We start from the raw sequence: 27,629 nt of genomic DNA, 5'->3' as shown, positions 1-27,629 counted from the left end.
AAACCTAATTAGGCAAAATGATCAACATGAACAATGTTCCAAATGACATCCTAAGTATAACTAAGGTTCTTAGGAGAATAATTAACCACACCCCACATTGGTCACACAAGAATCAAGCATGGTATGTACTGAAACAAATGAAAAACACAGGAATTGTTACACTTGTTTCATAGTCATGTTTCACACGTTTCATGATCTTGTTGCATAGTATTAACTAACTTTGTTTCACTAAAGTGAGTGGCACATGTTGCACTTAAGTGTTGCACACTTTTCATTTCATAAAGGAAACAACACACATGAAACATAACGATACTTGCAATGTTTCAAAGACATGTTTCATGTGAGATAAGCTTGTGAATGAATGAATGATGCTCATGTCCATGAAATGCTAGTGCAAATGTGGAAGGCAAACACCTGGGGTGTTACAGCCCTCCCCCTTGTAAAAATCTTGTCCCGAGATTTGAAAAGTGTACCATTGTTGATAGAATTCCTTATAACCATCCCTCAAATAATCTTCCCTTTCCCACGTTGCATCGCGTTCACTACCCTGATTGCTCCACATGACTTTGTAGAACTTGACTACCCAACTCTGAGTCACTCGCTCACGAGTGTTAATCACTCGAACCGGCTTTTCTTCAAAGGTCAAATCAGATTTTAACTCGATATCCCCCAATGGAACTCTCTCTTCAGGGACGCGAAGACATTTCTTCAATTGGGATACATGAAAGACATTGAAGATAGCACTCATCTCAGGAGGTAATTGAATCTTGTACGCCACTTTACCACTTTGTCCAATGATTTCAAACAGACCAACATATCTCGGCGCAAGCTTTCGCTTCACACCAAAGCGTTGGACACTCTTCATAGGTGAGACTTTCAGATAAATGAAGTCTCCAACTTCGAACTCAATAGGTTTTCTACGTCAATCAGCATAACTTTTCTGCCTAGCTTGAGCTGCGGCCATGTGGGTTTGGATAGTACGGACTTGTTCCTCGGCTTCTTGAACAAAATCAATTCCATAATATCTCCTTTCACCGGCTTCTACCCAGTTCAACGGGGTTCTACACTTCCGGCCATACAAAGCTTCAAACGGTGCCATCTTTATGCTCTCTTGATAACTATTATTGTACGAGAATTCAGCTAGGGGTAACCATTTTTCCTATGAGCCCTTAGCCGAGATGACACATGCTCTCAACATATCTTCTAAGATTTGATTCACTCATTCAGTTTGCCCATTAGTTTGCGGATGATAGGCAGAACTTCTTACCAGCTTAGTTCCTAATAATCCGTGCAAGTGCTCCCAAAAGCGAGCAGTGAACTGTGGTCCTCTATCAGAGACAATAGTACGAGGGATCCCATGCAGTTGGACTATCTGGTTGAAGTACAACTCTGCATAGTCGGTTGGACGAAAGTCTATGCGGACCAGAATGAAGTGTGCCGACTTGGTCAGTCGGTCCACAATTACCCAAATTGAGTTAAAATTCCTCTGAGTAGTAGGGAGTCCAACAATAAAATCCATACTTATCTCTTCCCATTTCCAACCTAGAATAGAGAGTGGCTGAAGTAATCCAGCTTTCATGTGCACAGCCTTGACCCGACAACAAGTGTCGCACCTAGCCACATAAGCGGCTATCTCTTTCTTCATTTTGGTCCACCAAAATCGAGGCTTTAAATCATGATACATTTTACTACTACCAGGATGAATAGATAGTTTAGAGGAATGAGCTTCGGATATAATTTGATTTCTAAGCTCTCTATCCTTCGGAACTACCAACCTATCCTTGAACCACAACACGCCTTCCTCATCTACTCGAAAATGTTTGGTTTCTTGCTCTTTCATCTTGCGCTTGATGTGAAACACACCAGCATATGTCTTCTGTAGCTCGATAATTTGACTCTGTAGAGTACAACTGACAGTGATGTTGTGAAGGACTGCAGGATGAAGGAGCTTTGACAAATGGACATCATTCTCAATCAATGAGTGGCAATGAGACTTTCTGCTTAAGGCATCCGCGACAACGTTTGCCTTGCCAGGGTGATAGTGCACTTGGAGGTTATAATCCTTGATAAACTCGAGCCATCTTCTCTGACGCATATTCAACTCTGGTTGAGTGAAGATGTACTTGAGACTTTTATGATCAATGTAGATGTTGCACACATTGCCAAGTAAATAATGTCTCCAGGCCTTCAAAGCATGAACAACTGCAGCGAGTTCTAAGTCATGCGTTGGATAATTCACTTCATGCTTCCGAAGTTGGCGAGAGGTATAAGCAATGACTCTTCCCTCTTGCATAAGAACACCTCCTAACCCAATACCTGATGCATCACAGAACACATCAAAAGGTTTCTCGATATCCGGTTGTGCCAAGACCAGAGCCGACGTTAGAAGAGTTCGTAGGGTATGGAAAGCCGCATCACACTCAGGAGTCCAGACAAACTTCATGTCTTTTTGTAGCAATCGAGTCATAGGCTTGGCTATTTTAGAGAAATCTGGGATGAAGCGACAATAATAGCCAGCCAACCCTAGAAAACTCCAAACCTCATGCACCGAGATTGGAGCCTTCCAGTTCAACACTTCTTGCACCTTGGTGGGATCAACCATAATTCCACCATCGGACAATACGTGTCCAAGAAAAGGTACATCACGAAGCCAGAATTCACATTTGCTGAACTTTGCATACAGCTGGTGTTCTCGCAATCTAGTGAGAACCACCCGCAAATGTTCAACATGATCTTCTTCATTCTCAGAATAGACCAGGATATCATCTATAAATACCACCACAAATTTGTCCAACTCAGGCATAAACACTGAATTCATCAGATACATAAAATGTGCAGGGGCATTGGTCAATCCAAAAGACATAACAAGGTACTCATACAGACCATATCTTGTAGAGAATGTGGTTTTTGGGACAACCTCAGGCCAAATCTTGATTTGATGATACCTAGATCTCAAATCAATCTTGGAAAAGACTTTTGCTTTGGATAACTGATCAAATAAGATATCTATGCGTGGCAGGGGGTACTTATTCTTGATTGTTACTGCATTCAAGGGTCTATAATCTACACACATGCATAGGGATTGATCCTTCTTCTTCACAAAGATAGCTGGGCACCCCCACGGAGATGAACTAGGACGGATAAGGCCTTTCTTTAGAAGTTCATTCAACTGGGTCTTAAGTTCAGCTAGTTCATTGGGAGGCATTCTATATGGCCTTCTAGAGATAGGAGCTGTGCCAGGAAGCAACTCTATCTTGAATTCTACTTCTCGATCCGGGGGCAATCTAGGCAAATCATTGGGAAAAACATCCAGAAAGTCACACACGACAGGGATATCTGCTAGAGACTTTGCTTGCACCGCATTGGTCGTGCAAGAAAGATTGATGTCCCTGGGTAACTGTACAAGAAAACCCTCCTGATTACCAGGATCTTTGAGCATAACTACCCTAGTCGATGTATCAATAAGCACTCCATGACGGCTCATCCAGTTCATTCCCAATATCACATCGATACCAAGCCCCGGTAAAATTACCAGATCAACCTGATAACTTCGCCCCTCTATCACAAATTGTACATCCCCAACTACCAGCTTGGTTGGGATAATACCACTGGCAGCCCTAATACAATAACCCTCACCCTCAACAGTATATGTTTTCTGCATAAACTTGGATACAAATGCTGGACTAATGAAGGAATGCGAAGCACCTGAATCAAATAGTACAACTGCGGGGTGTTGGTCAATCAGAAACTTACCAGCAGTCACTACCTCTCTTGAAGGAATCTCAGTAATATTAGTGTGGTTCACCTGTCCCTGACGGCCACCCTGGTAATTATTCTTCTTAGGGTAAGGGCACTCCCTTGCCTAGTGGCCTGTCTTGTTGCAGTTCTAGCATGGCATGTTGCTTGGTGGAGCCCTGGAACTACCCTGACTGGTAGTGCCCTTGGGAAGAGCAACTGTAAATGCCTTGCAAAACCCAGTCTTGGCGGGATTCTTCTTCTGCGGTGGGCGAAACTTGGTGGCTGACGCTAGAGGACGGAATGGAGCCCTTTGTGCGATGGGAGCCTTAGATTGTGAGGCGCCCGCCTCATAGGCCCTCTTACGACTTTTTGAAGTAGCATACACAGCATTGTTGTTCTCTTGCGATAAAGCATCACTCACAAACTCATTAAAATGAGCGCACTTGCAATTTCCCATGGTCTTCATCAGTTTGGGGCTAAGTCCCCGCTTGAAGCTTGCAATCTTCTTGGCAGCGGTATCCACAAACTCGGTAGCATACCTTGCAAGGTTGTTGAAAGCTTGCAGGTATTCATTCAGGCTCTTGTTCCCCTGAGTCAGCTTCATGAACTCTGTATGCTTGATCGCCATGAGACCAGGAGGAATGTAATTTCCCCTGAAAGCAGACTTGAACTGATCCCAAGTGATTTGGGCATTAGCAGGCATAGTGGACTGATGATGACTCCACCAAATGCCAGCTGGCCCATGTAGTTGGTGCGATGCATACTCAGTTTTTAGCACTTCAGTCAAGCGGAGCAGACGGAACTTCTGCTCGAGAGTATTCAACCACTCATCAGCTTGTAGAGGCTCCTCAGCCTCCTTGAAGATTGGGGGTTTCGTGTCAAGGAAATCCTTGAAATCACTGTATTGATTTGGATCCGGTCCTTGGCGTGGACCACGGCCATCACGATTCGCAATCATACAGAGGGCCTCGGCCATAGTGCGCTGTCCTTCCGCAAGCATTGCTATCAATTCTGTGGGTGTGGGTGGTGGTGGCGGTGGCAGATCATCATCATCACCTGCACTGGTGGAACAAGTACGAGGCATCTGCACAATGCGCAACCAGTAATTATTGATGATGTCAGCACATTGGAGAGGAAAAATATAATCGTGCCAAACTAAATTTACTGCCAAGAATGAAAACTTCATACAATAAACAGAGGCAATAATTCATTCTCCAATCACCACATCATCAAGTAGATTACTAGCGCCATACGCAGTGCATACCAACATGACAAGTTTTAACTTAACCATTACGATACGCATCCCGAAGGGAGCGAATTAAAGTACATTACATGCCGAGTTCAAATTAAAAGGTACATCCAACATCGGTCTTCATACTTAAGTTCATTACATCACTGACTGCAAAAGCTTAACTAGTGAGACTTGCTAACGAACTACTCGTCGAAGTGATCGCTGTCCACATCAGAGACACCTTGGACTTCTTCTGGGTCTTCCTCTTCTTCATCATCTACCGGCTCAGCTGCATTGTCATCCATCTGCACGTCCTCTTCTTCCTCATCGGCCTCAATCACTTGAGGTCCACCCACATTTGGATACCTTGGTATAGGGCGAGGAATAGGAAACAGACAGTTGTGCAGCTGATGGTGCTCAACCTGAAGCTCTTCAAGCTGTTCTTGTAGTGCTTGCTCTCTTTGAAAGGCGTTGTGGTTGGCCAAAATCCAACCCCGACGTCTTTCTTCTGCTAACTCTAAAGCTACATCCTGGTGACGTGTCACACGATCCAACTCTTGTGTAGCCTCATCTCTCTCAATGGTGAGGTTCATCAATTGATTATGAAGCTCGTCTCTCTCGCGTGCGGTTTGACCCCACTGTTGCAGACGATAATTTGCAATTCCATGAATCTCCTCAACTTCTTGCTGAGCTCTCCCACATGCATTCGCCCTACGGTGATACTTGTGGGCACGCAACTTGAACCTATGCTGGGCTTCCATTGCCTTGCCAGCTTCATCTAGTGCACTTGAAAGGGTGTTTTGCCTGACTCGACAAAGCTTCAAGACTGCCATCATAGCACTCATTCCAGCGTTGTCGCTCTGCACACGTTCGCCACGGCCTCGAACCAAGGCCTAACCAACGTCTTGAGTCCACTCAGCCTCGGTAGGAGACACTCGGGGAATGGATGAAGCAGGTCCACCCACTAACTCATCCCCGAAGCTCTGTGCTATATCCATTAGCACATCAAGGGTAGCAACCTGAGTGGCTTCCCATGGACTATGTCCATCAGTCTCAATGCTCCACCCATGCCACAACGGTCTTGAGGGGTTTTGCGGCACCACAAAGGTCACGACGTACCAGGGTACACCTCCCAATGGTACCGCCTGCCTCCATGTGTAGCTGGGTGCCTCCGAGTACCCGATTGAACTGAGCACCCTCCAGAGCAAAGTGGGAGTACCGAACTGGTCCAAAAAGGTGCTGCTACCAGTAGGAAACACGGGCGCGGCCATCTGTATCAAAAAATGATGCAATTCACGTGAGAGGGTTACTTTCCTGAGAGATTGTACTTTATACTTGGGATAAGTAATTATAAGGGAGGGGTAATGCAATATGAATGACATGAGTGAATATGATGCATGCGCGTTCCGTACGTCCTCACAAACCTATGAAAATTTAAGCTTTAGCGGAATATACGGTGGCATACATACGTTCTCTCAATTAGCGGTAACTAGTCGATCTACACGGTGCGTTGTTAGCGTACCTGCAGAAAACTTCATTGCAGCCCAACCCAATAAGGTATAATGCTAATTACACAAGCAGTACTAAGATACTCTCCATATATACATCCCCCGATATATATATACTTTGATATCCAAACTACCCGACAAATGTACCCACAATTAAGTACCTTCATATATACATGTATGCAACATGTAAATACTCCAGTAGCCACAACTAGCTCTCCCTTAGACCGACGGTTGGACGGTCATGCTCTCACAATTCACTCTTACCTTAGCGTAGAGGCAATTGATCCATACATTACCATTCAAATGAATGGCATCCATGCAATATCACGCCGCATGGACGACGAAATAGAAACAATCAATTTCCCTCAAGTTAGTAATTATATATAAGCCACCTAGAAGTCCTTAAGTGGGCTATAAAGGATGTGATCACCAGTATACCATAAAAATTTTGATTTTTGAAAACTTATATATAACTATAAGTTTGAAAACCATTTTAACAACAAAAGATTTTGTTTTAAATAGCCGTAAGACATGTTTAATGTTGAATCTAGCTCTGATACCAGCTGTCACAGAACCGACCAACCTATAAGAGCACAAGTACAAAAACAATCGCCGAAATGATCAAATTCTCGAACTTGAGCCCATATAAACCCGGTAGTCAACCGAAATCTCGAAGGATTTCAAACCAACTTGCATACAACCAAGATCACAGTAATTCAACATAACATATCGTACGTTACAACATTTCACAGACGTTCGCAAATAGATTACACCACCACAGAGTCATCGTTATTACAAAACAAGTCTTGTAAAACATGCGGAAGCAAATAGTTTAACTCACACATCGAGTTCAAATACACATACTAGTTTGCTGATCACGGCCCGCAAAAGCATTCAGATAAGAGAACGGAGATCATGCCCATGATCTAGTCTTCATCACCCACCGGGTGGAGACAATACTTACAGAATCCCTGATATAGGAGGTCATCTGCAACAAGAGGGAATAAACCCTGAGTATGGGAATGTACTCAGCTAGACTTACCCATCGAAAACCAAACAAATGACACCAAGGATTATGCAAAGCTTAATGTAGTGGAGCTGGCTGACACTTTCTTTTTGCAGAAAAGCATAAGTAGTATGATCAACTCTTATCCTGACTAGCAGTTACTTTTTAGCCATTAACCTGTCACCTATATTAGCACCTATACTAAGCAATCATTTTATTATGGTGCAAACATTAGTAACCATATCAGGTATTCATTGTGGCAACCTTATCATCATCATCCATTTAACCATATCGTTAAATTAATTGAATCTATGTTGCCGCTGCTCAGTCAAGTTCTCACTATCCGGGAGAGACGGCGATTCGAATCGATTCCTATCCAGCTGGAGGGGTATTCCTAAACACAAACCCTGCTTCCCCCGTCAGGGTCGCAAACAAGTCACCTTTGGTACGATTCAGGAGTCATGAGTCCAAACAGATCGACATTCTCAGAGAACCACTCTGCCAAGGTTGTTCAGGACTCTAACCCGCCTTGGACTTATGCCAATGGCTCTCCGCACATCCTTACTACCTCCAGAATGCACGCCACTGCTCGCGTCCCCAGCCTGAGTCGAGCTACTAGGCATCACGGTCGGAACGACTTATCCGGCCAGCTAAGTGTTAGGCTGCGTTCAACATGACATGAGGACGTACAACGTATCGGTCCTTAAACGACTCAGACGGAGTCACTATGTTCAAACCTACATAAGACCCTGCCCGGTCTTAATTCCTTAATCACATGGTTCTTTTCCACGATAGCAAATATAGCCAACCATGATCCACCTCATCCTAAAGCTTGCATGTGACAGGAAATCACCTGACTTCTACCGCACTAAGCATGGCTAAGCATTTAACCTGTTTCTGAACTTAAATAGGATTCCAGTGCGATATCTGGACAAGGAAGGATATATAATGCAGCAATTGGTTCCAACCAATTCCTATACTTAATGCATCATCAACAATAAAAGATACTCAATGTATTTGTAAAAACATGGGAGGCTTAATATGCTCCGGGGCTTGCCTTTTAGGAATGAGGAAGGCTGGTGGTCAGGGCACTCGGGCAATTCCTCCGCGGCGACTGCTTCGTCGGCTTCCTGCACCTCGGGCTCCTCCTTCTGGTTGGCTCCCTCGAACTCCAGCAATGTCACTCCCTCCGGCACACCTATTGCATGAATGCGCAAGATAAATATCATGGATGCACATGAACGAATGTCAGGGATGCTCGGGGAATGCGCATATTCGCTGTAGTTTGCATATTCCAATTTAAGCCCTATTCAAATCACTTTACTTACCAAGTTTATACAACCTAATGTATAATTGCTCATCTTCAGTTAATGACCTAGCACCTGCACCTAAGCATATTCTCAAGTTAGGCTAACCCCTAGACAATCAACGAGAACATTGCACAAGCATACACTCAAGCATTTGTATTTCAACAAAATGGAGACTATGTAGCGGTACAGTAAACTAGCCATAACTGGAGATTTATAATTCCAAATGACATGCAACAAGACAATATAGAAAGCTTATGAAATTATCTACAATTCATTTTCAGACCTGAAAGCATGATTCAAATATTTATCAGGTTGAATTCATCAATCAACAGAACTCTATCCTCACAAGGCAGAGAATAAGCAAAAACTGGAACCTAACTTTAAACAGCTGTAGTTTCTAAACTACTGGGCCAAATGCCCTCAAATTTTGACAGGAGCTAGATACATAAATTATCTACAACTCTTGTATTCATCACATTCACAGAAAACCAAAATATCATGGGGAACTTTCTAAAGTCCCCAGATCTGTCCAGAGGGACATAATGCAAACAAATAATTTATAACTTATGATGTAAACACACAATTGGACAAAACTAACTCTACTCACATGTCACACATATCACAAGAACACTAGAAAGTAGGGTGTCCATCCCCAAAACATTTCTTTTAATACCTTTCTTAATTTATTTAATTAATTAAAGGAAATAGTAAACATATATGAAAACTACCCCATTAAATCTACAAAAATTACAGTAGACCTACATGCCCTAAGTAGACTACCATAAAAATTTCACACCATTTGAGTAAGTATAACAACCTACACAAAAATGGTAAGGCAGAATGGCTTAAAATGGCATAATTAGGAAACCTTAGTGAAAAGTGTCAAGCAACAGATTTCATATTTTTCCTAGCATACTTAAGGTACTAAGATACTACCTACCAAGTTTCATGGCCATAGGATTCCTAGAAATTTTACAAAAATTCACACAAGTATCTACCAATGATAAAAGGAAAATCTATAACTCAAAAACTACAAATGCAATGACTCCCAAATTTTAACCAGAGCTTCTACTATACAAAACTAGCTTACCCCCAAAATTTCATAATTTTTGGATCCCAGAAGCTCAAGATATGATTTAAACAAGTTTGCATGCATTCAAAAACACATTTAAAGTTTCAATTTAATTCTTTCATAAACTCTACTACAAGTGCTCATATTATATTTTTCTTAAATACTACACTTCACTTTGAGTCTAACAAAATTGGAATCACAGTATTTGGATCTACACATTTGAAGATACAAAAATCTCAAATCAGCATTCAAAACTGCATTTTTGAACTAGCCCTATGAATGCACAGCCACTGCCGTGTGGGACCCGGGTGTCAGCCGACCCCACCCGTCAGCGAGACGAAAACAGAGGAGGCGGCTTCGACGGCGCGGCGACGGTGGAACTCGCCGACAGCGTCTCCTCCGGCGACACCGAGGACACCTACGCGATCTACGTGATGCGGGGAATCGATTGGTGCTAGTGGCGCGACCTACGACCTAGCGGAGGTGGCACGTCGCCGGTGATGGCGGCACGGCAGAGCTCTGGTGCGAGCTGCCAGTGACGGCAACCCATGGCCGGCTCAACCAAGCACGGTGTGAGCTACCTGAAGTCGCCACGGTGCTAACACGGCAAAGAAACGAGGACAGGACGATTCCTAGCTACCCCGGCCACGGCGGCCTCATCTCCGGCGAGGTCACGCCCATGGCGGTGACGGCGGAAATGGTCACTGTGACCTTACCAAAGCACAAATGGCGCAGCTAGGAGGTGGAGAAGGTAGAGGAGGACACGGCGGAGCTATGGTGAAGACGGAGTTCACGTTTTTGTGGTGGTTCACGAGCTTGGCGACGGCGAAGCTCGCTCGGCAGCAATGGCGGGCGCTGAGCTCGGTCGCTGCTTGCGGTGGAGGCGACGAAATGAAAAATTGGGCTGCGAATAGGTCGGGCAGGCGCGTGTGAGTGTGCCCGTCGTGGCTGGCCTTGCCAAGGCGTCCGCGACGCGTGGCCGCGTGGTCAGACGGCCGGCGATGGGTGTCACCACGCGTCGGCTGATTTCTGAATCGATGAACACTATAGATGTCTGAACTTTTCATTTCAGAGCTCAAAGGTGTCGACTGACAGGGCGAGTTTAACACCGATTAGTCCCTGAACCGTGGCGAGTTAGAGGAAACAATGAACATGAAAGTTGTAGAGCTGTAGTAGGGCTTCAACTTTGATTTTGAAATCAACAGCCAGATCTCCATGGATCAAGAGTTGTATCAATCCAAAGTGGGCTCAATCAAGCTGAAATGGCAGTTAAGACTTAGCAAATTTTTCAAGTGTTGACTCCACCTTCAAATCTGACTTGTGGGTCCTTTTTGAGCATGTTTTGCACATTTTCGTGAGATGGTCATAAAATAACTTTTGTTCCTTATATAATTCTCTACAACTTTGCTTTAGGTTGCTCAGCCATGCAAACATCCTAAGCTACACTTTTTAAATAGTCAAACACAAGAGCTCTAGGGGTCCAAATTGGTCAACCATGACTTGGAAACCTAATTAGGCAAAATGATCAACATGAACAATGTTCCAAATGACATCCTAAGTATAACTAAGGTTCTTAGGAGAATAATTAACCACACCCCACATTGGTCACACAAGAATCAAGCATGGTATGTACTGAAACAAATGAAAAACACAGGAATTGTTACACTTGTTTCATAGTCATGTTTCACACGTTTCATGATCTTGTTGCATAGTATTAACTAACTTTGTTTCACTAAAGTGAGTGGCACATGTTGCACTTAAGTGTTGCACACTTTTCATTTCATAAAGGAAACAACACACATGAAACATAACGATACTTGCAATGTTTCAAAGACATGTTTCATGTGAGATAAGCTTGTGAATGAATGAATGATGCTCATGTCCATGAAATGCTAGTGCGAATGTGGAAGGCAAACACCTGGTGTGTTACAACTGACATGTGGGTCCGGTCAAGGTCAACGTCAATCAACGGGCAAGTCAACGGTCAATGGTCAGAGTCACTGACATGTGGGCCTGGGCTGCTGACGTCAGCAGCTGATGTCATCGTGACGTCAGCATGACGTCACCGTGGATGTGTTGGCTTCTGACGTGTGGGTCCAGTGTGACGTCATCATCTGACATGTGGGCCCATAGTGTCTGTGCCACTGACTTGTGGGGCCAGGTCAATGGTCAACGTTGACCAGTCAACGGTCAACATGGGTCGGGTCTCAAACGGGCTTTGGTGGGCTCGGGTTGGGCCGGTCTGGGCTGGGCTGACCCGGACACGTGGTAGGCTATGACGCAGCCACGTCACAACCGTAGGCCTCCACTGGGCTATGGTCTACGGCTGTGGGCGTGAGCGTGGCTCACGGTGGACCAAGAGGTGCTGGTCTATGGACCTAAGGTAGGGTGCATGGTGGACCAAGCCTACCTCTCTTTCCTCGGGCATGGTCTATGAGCACCGGGTTCATGCGCGGGTGGCCGGCGAGGGGAGTTTCCCCTGTTTCTCCCGTGGCTATGCTCCCGCCGGTGGCATGCCTCATCGGCTAGCCTTGCCGTAGGCGCTGGCGTCCAATCAAGGTGGGGGAACGCTTCACCAGGCTTCGGCGAACATAGTGATGGGGTCTAGGTGGTGGCCAGGGCTCCCTAGGTCTCTGGCCATGATGAACGGCGCCTTGGCGTGGCGGTGCTCGTCGGCGAGCCCCTTCCAGCGGCACGGGTGTTCAACTAAGGTGGGCAACAGCTCGGCCTTACCTTGGCGAGTGCCCTGGTGAAGCTAGCAAGGTGGCTGGACGGCTCCAATTGGCTGGCCACGGTGGCGGTGCACGGCGGAGCTCCGGCCGAGGTCCGGTGCCCATGGCCAGGGCGCTGTGGTCGACTAACGGGGTTATGGTCTACATGGCTATCGTCCAGACATCATGGTGATGCTCTATAGCTACGTCCTAGCCCAGCGAGGTGGCCGGATGCACGTGCAGTGGCCGTGCCATGACGGCGGTGTCGTCGTGAGCGCGGTGTGTGTAGGCTCTGCTTCGGCGTCTGTGGGGCTAGGAGGAGGTCTCAGCGGTGAGAAGCTCACTGTCAGTGTTGTGGAAGATGGGGTGGCGGTGTAGTGGTGGGTTGTAGCTGTGTAGCTCCAGAAGCAGTGCAGCGTGGCGTCGTCTCCTGCTCCAGCGACACCGGCAGCATCACATGGCTTCGGCACTCCCCCTTCTTCTTCCTCTTCTCCCTCTGCTCTCTTGGCTTGGGTGCGCAGTGGATGGCCACCAAGGTGGTGGCAGGGCGATGGGACAAGCTCTAGGGCACCCGAGGCCGAGGCTTTTATAGCCAAGCTTGGCCATGGAGCTCGGTGATCGGTGGCTAGAGATTGAGGGGGGATCGAAGGCGTGTGCATCTCATCCAACGGTGGCGTGAGCTTGCGTGAGCGCGGCGCAAGGGGGAGCAAGGCCATGCCCCGGGCGTGACCCCCTGGCCCACTCCTGCCACTGCTGTCGGTCCTTGGTCACGCGGGCAGTTGAGCGTGGGCGCAAGGAAGATGAATAGGAGGGCTGACATGCGGGGCTCGTGTGGCAGCGGCTGTAGGCGAGGTGAGAGCGACGTGCGGGCATGAGCGGCGTGTGGCTGGCTGCTGGGCCTGCGCGAGCTCATGGGCTGGCCTGCTGTGGCGCGCTAGCGGGGCTGGCCGGTTGCTATGCGCTGGCGGGCCGAGCCTGCTATGGGTCTGCTTTACTTCTTTATCTTTTTTAGTTTTATTTTCTTCTCCTTTGTTTGATTTCAAATTTGGTTTTGGAATTCGAATTAAAAATTGGTGCACCAAATTCATTGGAGTTTTAGATATGAGGCCCACAACATTATTATATAAACATTAGGAATTTATTTAGCTATTTTGTATAACAAAAATAGGTGTGGTTTTGTTATACAAAAATAGAATTAGTTTTTCTCTTTAAACCTTTATTCTTTGGTTTGAGTATTAATTATTTTATGGTTTATTACTTTATTGGAGTTGTTAAGCATATCATAACTCAAATGGAAATCCAAATCACATTTTGAATTAACAATGTATGCAATACTTTATTTGTTAGAATTTAAATAAACACAATTAACTAATGACATGCCATGCTTATGTATTGACTTGGGTTGGGGTTAGACCTAATGCATCTCTTAGGATGGGTTTCTATACATGACACTCATCATCACATGGGAGTTCTAAGAAAATTTTTGTAGTTGGTATTTTTAGTGTATGGATTTTTGGGTTGTTACATACTAGTAGGACTCATAGGATAAGAATATATATATGCAAGTGGTTTTCATTCAACTCCTTAAAACTTAATGCAGAAGCATAAGATAAAGTGCAGAATAATAGGGGTTATGCACCGAGGCTTGCCTGGGTAAGATATAACCAAAAGTTAGCATTCCATCATAGTGACAGGATCATCAAGGCATCATCTTTTTCACTACTTCAGTCGACTCCATGATCCATCGTTGTTCCTATTATGATATATGTGGATGCAACACAGAGACGTAAATAATCAACAAAAATCGAAACTCTTAGAAATACGATTATGCCTCGCAAGCTAACGAGATAGCTCTAATAACTAACGTGCTAGGCTACATATCCATGTCGCCAAGTAATGCTTTGCCTCCAGAAAAATGTTCTAGTTTTAAAATCCCAAGGTGCTTTGGCATTTTATTGATTAAATATATATTTTCGAACTAGGGCTCATTTAGCTACCTTAGCAAACTAATTATTATGGAGCTACAAAAATTACAGTGAGCACATAATAATGTTAGGGATTTACTGTAAAAGTTTTAGAGCCAACACTATCACCAATTCATCACAAAAATTCCTACAAGTTTATATCTTACAATATTGAGCATCTTAAATTAATTAGATAACTCCTAGAAATATTACAAAACTATGTGCACAAAATATACTAGCAGATACATCACAATTTTAGGAACCTAACAAAATTTATTTCACAATTTTTGGACACCTACATCATTTTATATTAATTATCAAAGTTCAGCTCAGAAATAAAAATGAAAAGCTATTTCTATTTTCCACAAAAAGATAACCGAATCCGGCCCAACATGGCCCACACGAGGCGCGGCCCATGCGCGGAGACGGCCCATGGTGGGGTGCCCGCGTGCGCTAGCATTTTAGCAAAAATGCCCCCAAGCTACCTACTATTATCGCAGCCACTATTTGTCCAATTTACTCAGTCAACACTTATGCATGAAAGACCCCGAGAGAAGCTGTTTTCGCATTGGGGAGATCCCCGCGACCCCACGCTCGCCGGCACGACATGGACCGATATGGCCCCATTACGCTGGCCAACCGGGACCCTTAAAGACCTAGGTATGGGACCGATGCTCACCTATGGGCCAACACGCGACGATAGGCGATGGTTGCACGAATGGAGGTGAAGCAGAGCGGGCTCTCCCCGACGACGAGCGACCTATGGTGGCGGCAACCGCGTTCTGGTGAGCCACAGCATGCAATAGATAATAGAAGTGATAGGTAAGCATCAGTGACGCACCACGATCCTACCCGTGGCGGTGGCATGGCCAGAGATGCCCCAAGCAAGTCTAGCCGCGTGCGCGCGGCAAGCTCAACGACGAACCACAGCAACACGGCCGTGTCAGCGGCGTGGAGGCAGCTATAGGGCTACGACTTGGGTGCACATGACGAAAAGGGGTTCTAAGTGGGGCTAGTGATGCGGTCAATTCGACATAAGATGGCAAGGTTGGAGCTGGCCACGGTGAGGCGGGCTAGGCCTTAATGGTGCAGTGGCGTGAGTAAAGCTCTAAAATTGGAGCTCGGCTCGGCCGTAATCAAGGCGGGGTGGGGGTGGTTGATGAGAGGCTATGAGGATGAAACTATGGGTGCATGGAATTGATGGGAGATGACCCCTCGTAGGCAGTCGTGTTGGCGCAGCTCGACGGCAGAGAGGAGAGAGAGAGACAGGGTGCGGCCGGTGACTCGACGAGGCGAGCCTTGGTGGGACATAGTTGACGCGACCAGCGCGGCCTATGGCCAAATGCTAACCGATAGGCGTGCATGCTCACGACCTGCGTGGCCTGTGCGCTGTAGTGCCATAAATGGCATGGCGACGGTGGTCTGGCCTCGTGCGCGCGGCATCAAAGCGGGCCAACGACGTAGCGTGGTGCAGCGGCAGGTGACGCAGTGCGATGCAGTGGGTAGGGGTGAGCACGACGTGATGCGACAGCAGCAGCAGTGGCTACGTTGTGGCGTGAGGTGGGTTGGCAGTGTGGCAGCGCGCGGGTAGGGGCAGCGCCGCTCAACCGGGCAAGCCACAACAATGGTGGCTCCTCGCGGTCAGGTCAGGGCGACCAGGCTGGCCAAGCATGGTAGCCTGCATGAGCACGTAGAGTGCGCCAACGCTATGATGGCATGCCAGCACGGTTTGGTGACCACACCTAGCCTAGAGGGCTAGCCCGAGAACGTGCTGTGCCTAGATTTTAAAGCAGCGACTACCACTAAACCATTGCCTCTTAACCAAAACCGACTTCACCATGATCAAACTGATACATGAGGTTGCTTAGCCGAGCTAAAACACCGCATCACCCTCTAACCCAATCTCTATAAATAAATTGCTAAACTTAGCAATGACCATCTCTACACAAGCCTAGAATTTTCCAAGTTTTTTGAGTTGAACTCTATTTCAAATTGCATTTCTAAGCTATTGAAAATATTACTAAGCAATATTATTTTTCAACAGTAAGTGTTTCATTGTCATCTATAAAGTTTGCACTTCCAACTTTATTTAAGTATCACACACATGTTCTATAGTATTTTTGCTTAATAAAAATTGGTTTTAAACCCTACTTGATATACATGAGCTATTGCATCAACATTGATTTAACATTTTTATTGATTATTTTAGGCTACAAGAAATTGATCAACACCTTCTATCACATGCATTATTACACAAACACGATGCTCATGACATAATTTAGTAGTTGGTTTAGGGCATAACACCGAGTGATGAGGACACCACGAGTACATCTACACCAGCAGCACCTCAGGCGCCTCCAGTTGATCATCTAGGGCCAATCACTCGGGCCCGTGCGAGAGAATTAAACTTCATCATGCTGTTAAGGAACGAAGGGCCAGCGGAATAAGAAGATGGCCCAACAGGGCAGCCCAGGTGGGCGCCTAGGGCTAGGAGCCGCCGCCTTTCCCCTGGTGGCGCCCCCCCTCCTGCCGTCGATCTGGACTCTAGGGGCTGCGCCCCCTTTATTTAGTCGGAGTCCCTTTTGTTTACAACTGGAGTTTTGTTTTACATCTAGCTTTAGGTACTCTCGAACACGGCAATTCCGCGCCGTCTTTGTGTGATTCAGAACTCCACCTTCGAGCGATAATTGTGATTGCTCGCGTCTTTTTCTTGTTCATTTTTCGATTGCGTGCAGGAAACGATCTTCGTGATCAGGCTGATCTCGCACCGGCGAGGTTGGTAACCATCGGGAGTTGGTTCAGCGATTGCATTGGCGCTTCGGGTTCGCTCGTCGTAGTCGGATCGTGAGGGTCTAGTTCCACCAGATCGAAATTATCTCCACTCACCGAAAGATCGGGCACTCCCCTTCTATCAAGTGGTATCAGATTTCCAGGTTGATCGGTGAGCTTTATCGAGTGTTTTCTCGATTCATATTTGTTCATTACCTAGAGTCCACAAAAGCCAAAAAAAAATATTTTACTTTCCGCTGTCCTATCAACCTTTGTGCCTTTGCAATTTCGTTCCAGTTTCGCATTGTTGAGTTTGTTTCCGTGGTCGAGTCTTGTTGCTGGTTTAGGATTGTGTTCGTGGTCGTAGTTCAACCGCACCGTTGCTATTCTTTGTTTCCGCCGCTATCCCACCCACCGTTCCCAAACAACAAGTCGAAGCCACCATATTACTCGACTTGCCCCCGCTAGCCGCCTTGTGTGATCTCTCGCCGCCGCGCTAACCCTAGATAGGTTGCCAGCCGCTGTTATTTCTCCTGCATCGCAGCCCTCCTTACATCATCTGGCGCCTACCTACTACTGTTAGTCACAGGGACGATTGATCCTGTGATCGGTGTTGGAGTTTAGGGACGCTTTGCCCTAACTGCCGCCGCCGTGTTGTGCCTTCCGAAAAACATAACTTGAGATACCTTCGGTAAAACAGGCATAACTTTTCGCTCGTTTGTCAGAAAAATCTGAAATTTTTTGTGGAGCATCTCGACACCATTTGGAGCCGACCCAAACTCACCTTCGGTCTGTTTGGTTTCGTCAAAATCCCCAAAAAAATTCAGGAAAATATAGAAAAAAAATTGTCAAGGGTTTTGCACGTTTTTCAGAGAACGTGTTGTTTTTCTGTAGGCCACATAACACCTCAGTTGTAGGTGCCAATTTTTGTGGTTGCATCTTTTGTGATCCTTGTTCAGAGAAAAATATAAAAAAAAAATAGTGCAAAAAAAAAGTGGATTCCTACTAGTACCTTTTGGAAAAAAAGAAAAATCCGGGCTATTTGCTTGTTCTGTGAGTTCTTTCCATCGTCCTTTGTTTCACCTTGTTGCGCTACGTCTAGGACACGTCTTAGCCAGCACTTGTGACTTGTACTTTGGATACTTATTGAACATTCGCTAATCTGCATTCGTTAATTGCTAATCCTTGACTTGAGTGCGGCCTACCCAGAACTCCACATAGTTCTACGACGAGCTGACTTTGTTCCCAGGCAATCGCTGCTCCAATCTTTCACGAGTTCCTCCGGTCGGTTGTGGGTCGCCCCTGTGTGCTAGGTAAGAACGGATAAGACATTGATAACAGCACTAGTGTGAGCGCCTTGTGAACCGTTACACCCTATTTTGGCATCGGTTTTGTGTTTGCGCTAACCATGGCAGGCGACGGCGACGACGTGAAGGATGAGCTGCAGGACATGCGGACACAGATTGATGGACTTGCCACCGACATCAAGACGATGCATGAACGGATGGATTCCACGGTCACTACGTCGAACGAGCGGTTCGATCAGCTAGACCTCTCGCAGACAGCCACCAAGACCACGCTCGACACCATCGTGTCACGCCTCGACTCATTGAGCACGCTGGTCGCAGATCTCCAGAACGATTATGTTGGTGACACGGAGCAGGACGGTGGAGACCGTCAAGGCCGCGCTCGCCGTGTGCCACGCCGTCCCGGTAATGATTCTTTTGCTAAGATAAAATTTAAAATTCCATCTTTTAATGGCAAATATGATCCTGCTGCATATCTTGATTGGGAATTAGAAGTCGACCAGAAATTTTCATGCCATGATATTCCTGCTAATTCTCAAGTTAAAGCTGCTATTAGTGAATTTACTGATTTTGCTTTAATTTGGTGGCGTGAATATAAACAAAAACATCCCGCTACAGTTCCAACCACATGGGATCAATTAAAAGCTGCTATGCGATACAGATTTGTACCTTCTTATTATGCTCGCGATTTGCTTAATAAAATGCAATGTTTTCAGCAAGGTTCACAATCTGTAGAGGACTATTACCAGGAATTGCAAAAAGGCATGATTCGGTGTGGGTTAGTTAAGGAAAACGATGCTGCTATGGCACGTTTTCGTGGTGGTTTAAACCGTGAAATTCAGGATATACTTGATTACAAAGAGTATTATGATATGACCACATTATTTGAATTTGCTTGCAAAGCTGAACGTCAAATACAGGGACGCCGCTCGAAGCCATATTCTAACTCTTTTGCAGGACGAAGCTCGACATCCGGTTCAGCACCCGCGCCCCCTGCACCGTCCACACCCACCACTACACCACGTGAGCGGGCAGCCACTTCTGCAGGTACTCCTCCGTCCACAGGTGCAGTTCCTTCCACACGCCGCACACGGGATATTCAGTGCTTTCGTTGCCAAGGATTTGGCCATGTGTCTCGGGAATGTCCGAACAAGCGTGCCTTGCTCATTCGTGACGATGGTGAGTATTCTTCCGCTAGTGATTCTGACGATATTCAACCCGCTATGCTTGCCACTGACCATGCAGCAAAGACAGACGTACATGTCAACCCGGACGACGCCGATAGGTATGAAAGTCTTGTTGTGCAGCGTGTTCTTAGTACACAGGTCGCTACGCCTGAGACGAATCAGCGACACACTCTTTTCCATACCAAGGGCGTTGTGCAAGAGCGATCCATTCGCATCATCATCGACAGCGGCAGCTGCAACAATTTGGCGAGTACCGCGCTGGTTGAGAAGTTGTCTTTACCCACTCGTAAGCATCCACATCCATATCACATTCAATGGCTTAATGATGGTGGGAAAATTAGAATTACTCGTTCGGTCCGTGTTCCTTTCTCCATGGGTGCTTATTCTGATTTTGTCGATTGTGATGTTATTCCCATGGAAGTATGCTCTCTGTTACTTGGGCGACCTTGGCAATATGATACTGATAGCTTGCATCATGGTCGTTCCAATCACTATTCTCTCATGTTTAAGGGTCAAAAAATAATTATACATCCAATGACACCTGAACAAATTCTTAAAGATGATCTTGCTCGAGCTGCTAAAACTGCTAAACAACTTGCACCATCGACCTCTGTTAATTCTGAAATCAAGTTAAATGCTCCTGTTTTGCTTGCTACACGTGCTGATTTTGATAAGTTACACGATGCTACTTTGCCATGCTATGCCCTTATATGCTCTCGTGTGCTCGTTTCCCTTGATGATACACCGTCTTTGGATATTCCCCCTGCTGTTGCTAACATTTTGCAGGAGTACGCTGATGTCTTTCCAAAAGATTTGCCACCAGGCCTTCCACCACTTCGTGGCATTGAGCACCAGATCGACCTCATTCCCGGCGCACAGCTCCCGAACCGCGCCCCGTACCGTACAAATCCGGATGAGACAAAGGAGATCCAGCGACAGGTACAGGCGTTGCTTGACAAGGGTTATATTCGTGAGTCTCTTAGCCCTTGCTCTGTTCCTGTGTTACTTGTTCCAAAGAAAGATGGCTCTTGGCGTATGTGTGTAGACTGTCGTGCTATTAATAACATTACCATTCGCTACCGATATCCTATACCACGCCTTGATGATATGCTAGATGAGCTTAGTGGTGCCATTATTTTTACTAAGATTGATTTGCGTAGTGGCTACCATCAGATTCGCATGAAATTAGGTGATGAATGGAAAACGGCTTTTAAAACGAAATTTGGGTTATATGAATGGTTGGTTATGCCGTTTGGTTTGACGAATGCTCCCAGCACTTTTATGCGTTTGATGAATGAAGTTCTGAGGCCCTTCATAGGATTGTTTGTAGTTGTCTATTTTGATGATATCCTTATTTACAGCAAGTCTATGGAAGAGCATTTAGACCATTTGCGTGCTGTTTTTGATGCGTTGCGTGCGGCCAATTTATTTGCTAACATCGAAAAATGCATGTTTTGCACACAACGTGTCTCGTTTCTTGGCTATGTTGTTACTCTACAGGGCATTGAGGTGGATAGCAGCAAGATCGATGCCATTCGGGCGTGGCCTACACCGACGACGGTCACACAAATTCGAAGCTTTCTTGGCCTTGCAGGTTTCTACCGCAGGTTTGTTCGTGATTTTAGCTCCATTGCAGCGCCTCTACATGAGCTTACAAAGAAGGATGTCCCCTTTGCTTGGAGTGATTCGAAAGAGGTTGCGTTCAGCACCTTGAAAGATAAGTTAACCAATTCTCCTCTCTTGCAGTTGCCTGATTTTACTAAAGTGTTTGAGCTTGAATGTGATGCTAGCGGTATTGGGCTAGGTGCTGTTTTGTTACAAGAAGGAAAACCTGTTGCCTATTTTAGCGAGAAATTAAGTGGTGCTAGCTTGAATTATTCTACTTATGATAAGGAGCTTTATGCTTTAGTGCGCACTTTGCATACTTGGCAGCACTACCTTTGGCATCGCGAGTTTATAATTCATTCTGATCATGAGGCTTTAAAACATATTCGTACCCAAACAAACCTGAACCGTCGTCATGCTAAATGGGTAGAATTCATTGAGTCTTTTCCTTACATTATTAAACACAAGAGCGGGAAAGAAAATGTTATTGCTGATGCTTTGTCTCGTCGCTATACCATGCTATCACAGTTAGATTTTAAAATTTTTGGCCTGCAAACTGTGAAGGATCAATATGTGGATGATGCTGATTTTAAAGATGCTTTTGCCCATTGTATTCATGGCAAACCATGGGGCAAATTTCACATACAGGACGGGTTCCTGTTTCGCGCTAACAAGCTGTGTGTTCCAGCTAGCTCGGTTCGTCGTTTGTTGTTATAGGAAGCGCATGGAGGCGGTCTCATGGGGCACTTTGGCGTCTACAAGACGCATGAGGTGCTGGCTGCTCATTTCTTTTGGCCCCGGATGCGCGCTGATGTTGAGCGCCTTGTTGCACGTTGCAATACTTGCCAGAAAGCTAAGTCACGATTGAACAACCATGGTTTGTACATGCCTTTGCCTGTTCCTACTTCCCCTTGGCTTGATATTTCTATGGACTTTGTTTTGGGATTGCCTCGAACTAAGAAGGGGAGGGACAGTATTTTTGTGGTTGTTGATCGTTTCTCCAAAATGGCTCATTTTATACCTTGTCATAAGACTGATGATGCTAGCAATATTGCTGAATTATTCTTTAAAGAGATTATTCGTTTGCATGGTATTCCAAATACAATAGTCTCTGATCGTGATGCTAAGTTTCTCAGTCATTTTTGGAGATCACTGTGGAATAAAATGGGAACTAAATTGCTGTTTAGCACTACTTGTCACCCTCAGACTGATGGGCAAACTGAGGTGGTTAATCGAACTTTGTCAACCATGCTTAGGGCTGTTTTAGATAAAAACTTGAAACGTTGGGAGGATTGCTTGCCTCATGTTGAGTTTGCTTATAATCATGCAACGCATTCTTCTACAAAAATGTGTCCCTTTCAGATTGTTTATGGTTATATTCCTCGAGCGCCCATTGATTTGTTTGCTCTTGATGCTGAGGACGCTCCACACATAGATGCCGCTGCACATATTGATCAAATGATTAGCTTGCATGAACAAACTAAACAAAACATTGCTACTGCTAATGCTAAATATCAGGTTGCGGGTAGTAAAGGGAGAAAACATGTTACTTTTGAACCGGGTGATCTGGTTTGGTTGCATTTAAGAAAGGATCGTTTTCCTACTTTACGTCGTTCTAAATTGATGCCACGTGCTGCTGGTCCTTTTAAAGTACTAACCAAGATTAATGATAATGCTTACATCCTTGACCTACCTGCGGAGTTTGGTGTTTCCACGAGTTTTAATGTTGCAGATTTGAAACCTTATGCGGGCGAAGATGAGGAGTTGCCGTCGAGGACGACTTCAATTCAAGAAGGGGAGGATGATGAGGACACCACGAGTACATCTACACCAGCAGCACCTCAGGCGCCTCCAGTTGATCATCTAGGGCCAATCACTCGGGCCCGTGCGAGAGAATTAAACTTCATCATGCTGTTAAGGAACGAAGGGCCAGCGGAATAAGAAGATGGCCCAACAGGGCAGCCCAGGTGGGGCGCCTAGGGCTGGGAGCCACCGCCTTTCCCCTGGTGGCGCCCCCCCTCCTGCCGTCGATCTGGACTCCAGGGGCTGCGCCCCCTTTATTTAGTCGGAGTCCCTTTTGTTTACAATTGGAGTTTTGTTTTACATCTAGCTTTAGCTACTCTCGAACACGGCAATTCCGCGCCGTCTTTGTGTGATTCAGAACTCCACCTTCGAGCGATAATTGTGATTGCTCGCGTCTTTTTCTTGTTCGTTTTTCGATTGCGTGCAGGAAACGATCTTCGTGATCAGGCTGATCTCGCACCGGCGAGGTTGGTAACCATCGGGAGTTGGTTCAGCGATTGCATTGGCGCTTCGGGTTCGCTCGCCGTAGTCGGATCGTGAGGGTCTACTTCCACCAGATCGAAATTATCTCCACTCACCGAAAGATCGGGCACTCCCCTTCTATCACCGAGGGTGTTATAGAGGCCTGTAATGAAGTCCATACTTATTTCCTCCCATTTCCAGCCTAGGATGGACAACGGCTGAAGCTGTCCACCAGGTTTCAGATGATCTGCCTTCACTTGGCTAAAGACATCACACCTAGCAACGTAGGCTGCAATTTCCTTCTTCATCTTGGTCCACCAGAAACGGGTTTTCAAATCCTGGTACATTTTGCTACTACCTGGATAGATAGACAACTTAGATGAATGAGCTTCATCTAAAATTTGATTTATAAGTTCTCGGTCTTTCGGTACCACAAGCCAGTCCTTAAACCATAGCACACCTCTTTCATCCAACCTAAAATATTTGGTTTCCTGTTCTTTCATCTTTCTCTTAATGTGAAATACACCTACATTTGTCTACTGTAGTTCTATGATCTTGCTCTCAAGTGAGCAACTAACGGTGATATTGTGTAGCACCGTAGGATGTAACAAATTAAATCCATCCTCTAATAAGTCTCCTAAGGTGTTACAATGAGTTTTTCGACTAAGTGCATCTACGACAAACATTGGCTTTTCCTGGATGGTAGTGCACTTCCAAATTATAGTCCTTGATTAGCTCTAACCATCAATGTTGCCTCATGTTCAGCTCAAGTTGAGTGAAGATATATTTGAGACTTTTATGATCAGTGTATATGTGACATACGTTTTCCAACAACTAATGTCTCCATATCTTCAATGCGTGAACAACTGCTGCGAGCTCTAAATCATGCGTAGTATAATTGAGTTCATGCTTTCCCAATTGTCGAGAAGCATAGGTAATAACTCAACCTTCTTGCATGAGCACACACCCCAAACCTATACCCGATGCATCACAGAACACATCAAAAGGCTTTTTAATGTTGGATTGCGCTACAACAGGAGCTGTAGTTAGCAAGGTCCGTAGGGTGTGAAAAGCGGCTTCACACTCTAGAGTCCAATTGAACTTTTCATCCTTCTAGAGTAGTCTGGTCATGGGCTTAGGTATCTTGGAAAAATCCGGAATGAAACGATAATAGTAGCCTGCTAGCTCTAGAAAACTCTGAACCTCATGAACCAAAGTTGGGGCCTTCCAATCCATGACCTCTTATACTTTAGTTGGGTCTATAGAGATTCCATCTTGAGATAAGATATGACCCAAGAAAGGTACTTTCTTCAACTAGAATTCACACTTGCTAAATTTGGCATATAATTGATGCTCTCTTAATCTAGACAAGACAACTCTTAGATGCTCTACATGATCTATTTTATTCTTCAAGTAAATCAAGATATCATCGATAAACATGACCACAAACTTATCGAGCTCGGGCATGAATACCGAATTCATCAAGTACATGAAGTAGGTAGGAGCATTTGTCAGTCCAAAAGACATGACCAAATATTCGTACACGCCGTACCTTGTGGAGAAAGCTATTTTTGGTACATCTTTTGGCCTGATCTTAATCTGATGATAATCGGACCTCAAGTCAATCTTAGAGAATACCTTTGCTTTTTCCAGTTGATCAAACAAAATATCGATACGAGGTAAAGGATACTTGTTCTTAATGGTTACAACATTAAGCACCCTATAATCTAGACACATCCGCAAGGATTTGTCCTTCTTCTTTACAAATAAAGCTAGACAACCCCATGGAGACGAACTGGGTCGAATGAGACCTTTGTCCAACAGTTCCTGTAGCTGAATTTTAAGTTCAGCTAACTCATTTGGTGTCATCCTATAGGGTCTTCTCAAGAAAGGTGCTGTACCCGGCACTAACTTGATCTTAAATTCCATATCCCTATCAGGCAGTAAACCCTACAACTCATCTAGAAATACATCAGGAAATTCACAGACTATTGGAATATCACATTGGGTAGTGGCTTGAGTAGCACAAGACAAGTTTTGAAGATCAAAACTCTAGGGAAGTGGTACTAGAAAAGCATTACTCCCCTTTGGTTCTCTCAACATAATTGTTCTAGTGGTAGTGTCAATGAGAATTCCATGACTGCTCATCCATTTCATGCCCAATATCACATCTATCACTAGTCCTAGTAATACTATAAGATCCATTGTGTACTCCCTCTCTTGTATAGAGATGAGCACATCTCTGACTATTTGATTTGTAGAGATAGTAGCCCTAGCTAAACTTATACTATAACCACCCTTGTCTACCTCAATTATCTTCTAATCATAGTTAGATGCAAATGCTTGGCTCATAAATGAATGAGAAGCTCTAGAATCAAATAAAACAATGGCGGGATGTTTGTTAACATGGAACATACCGGCGGTAACAACTTCTCCCATGGGAACTTCTTCCACAGCTGTATAATACATGTATCTAGGACGTGCTTTGGGATTGGCCTATTTTTTATTACCCTAGTTTTGATTACCATTCTTCTTGGGATGGGGGCACTCCTTGGACCAATGGCCTAACTGATTGCAGTTGAAGCATGGCTAGTTGTTCCTTGGTCCTACTGAGCTGCTAAGGCTTTGGCATTGTTTTGTGCTTCTTCTACCATGACGACATGGTTGTTTGCTTGGATCCGTTAGCATGTAGCTATGAGTGCCTCAGCGTGGGCGGCCTCTAGTTGCTCCCACAGTCCTGCTAGCACTGCCTGATCGTTAGCTCTTGCCTCTTGGGCGGTAGCTCTCTATTGGTCGACCCGTTCCATCTGAGCATGGAGCTCCCCAATGCCACATAAGCTTGATTAGTGTCCCATCGAGCCTCACTTGCTGCCTTTTTGTGCTTGTGAACATGCTTCCTTAGATTACGCTATGCAGCTTCAGCTCTCATGAGCTTGTCCCTACACGAGGTATAGGACTCCTGCTAGAAGTCCTGGGTATCCTAACGAGTATAGAACATTTTCATCATGACAAACATTGCACTCATAGCGGGACTAGAACTATCTGCCCACTCATCCCGGTCTCGGATCAATGCATTGCGGTTATGCTATGCCCAAACTGATGTGGATGGATCCACCTGAGGAAAGTACCAGCGACACTGTCGGTAAGCTCATCCCTGTGTTGCTGACCTATCTGTCTCAGCACCTCAAAAGCAACTACCTAGGCACCTTCCCAAGGAGTTTTTCCTTCAAATTTTGCCTTCCACTCCTGCCATAGGGGTGCTTGGGTATGAGATGGTATGGTTAGCTGCACCTCATACCATTGCTATCCTTCTAGGTATACCTCATTCTAGGAATAGAGAGGTGGTTCGGTATATCTTGCATAATGCAGGACCCTCCAAAGTAGGGTAGGGGTATCAAACATTTCCAGGAAAGTCTCACTCCCAGCTGATGCTGCCATCTGTTCCAACAAAATGGTGCAACTCTTATGAGAGCAATGTTATAATAGAAAAGAGTTACTTAACCGAATAAGAAACTTATAAGGGGAGGAACAATGCAAGTGTGTAATGAATGATTGATCATGATGCATGTATGTTTCGTATGTCCTCACAAACTTAGGAAAATTAAAACTTCTAACGGCATACATGATAGCATACATGCGTTCTCTCATATATAACGTAGTTAGTCGGGCTACACATTTCGCTGTTAGTGTACCCGCACAAGAATTTCATTTTAGCCCAACCCCACAATTATATATGCAGAAATGAAAATATGGGCTCTAGGTTGCAAGCTAAACACTTATATATATATACCCATATATATATACTTCCATATCAAAGCTACCTGAAAGTAAATATGCCCTATATATAAATATAAATATGCATATATAGCCGTATCCAAGCTAACCCACAATTAAATATCTCCGTATATATATATGAGACATATATATACTTCAGTACCAAAGCTAACTCTCCTCAT

This window comes from Miscanthus floridulus, chromosome 19 (assembly GCF_019320115.1).
Source record: "Miscanthus floridulus cultivar M001 chromosome 19, ASM1932011v1, whole genome shotgun sequence".
Lineage (NCBI taxonomy): Eukaryota > Viridiplantae > Streptophyta > Magnoliopsida > Poales > Poaceae > Miscanthus > Miscanthus floridulus.
This window is presented reverse-complemented; position numbering follows the sequence as displayed.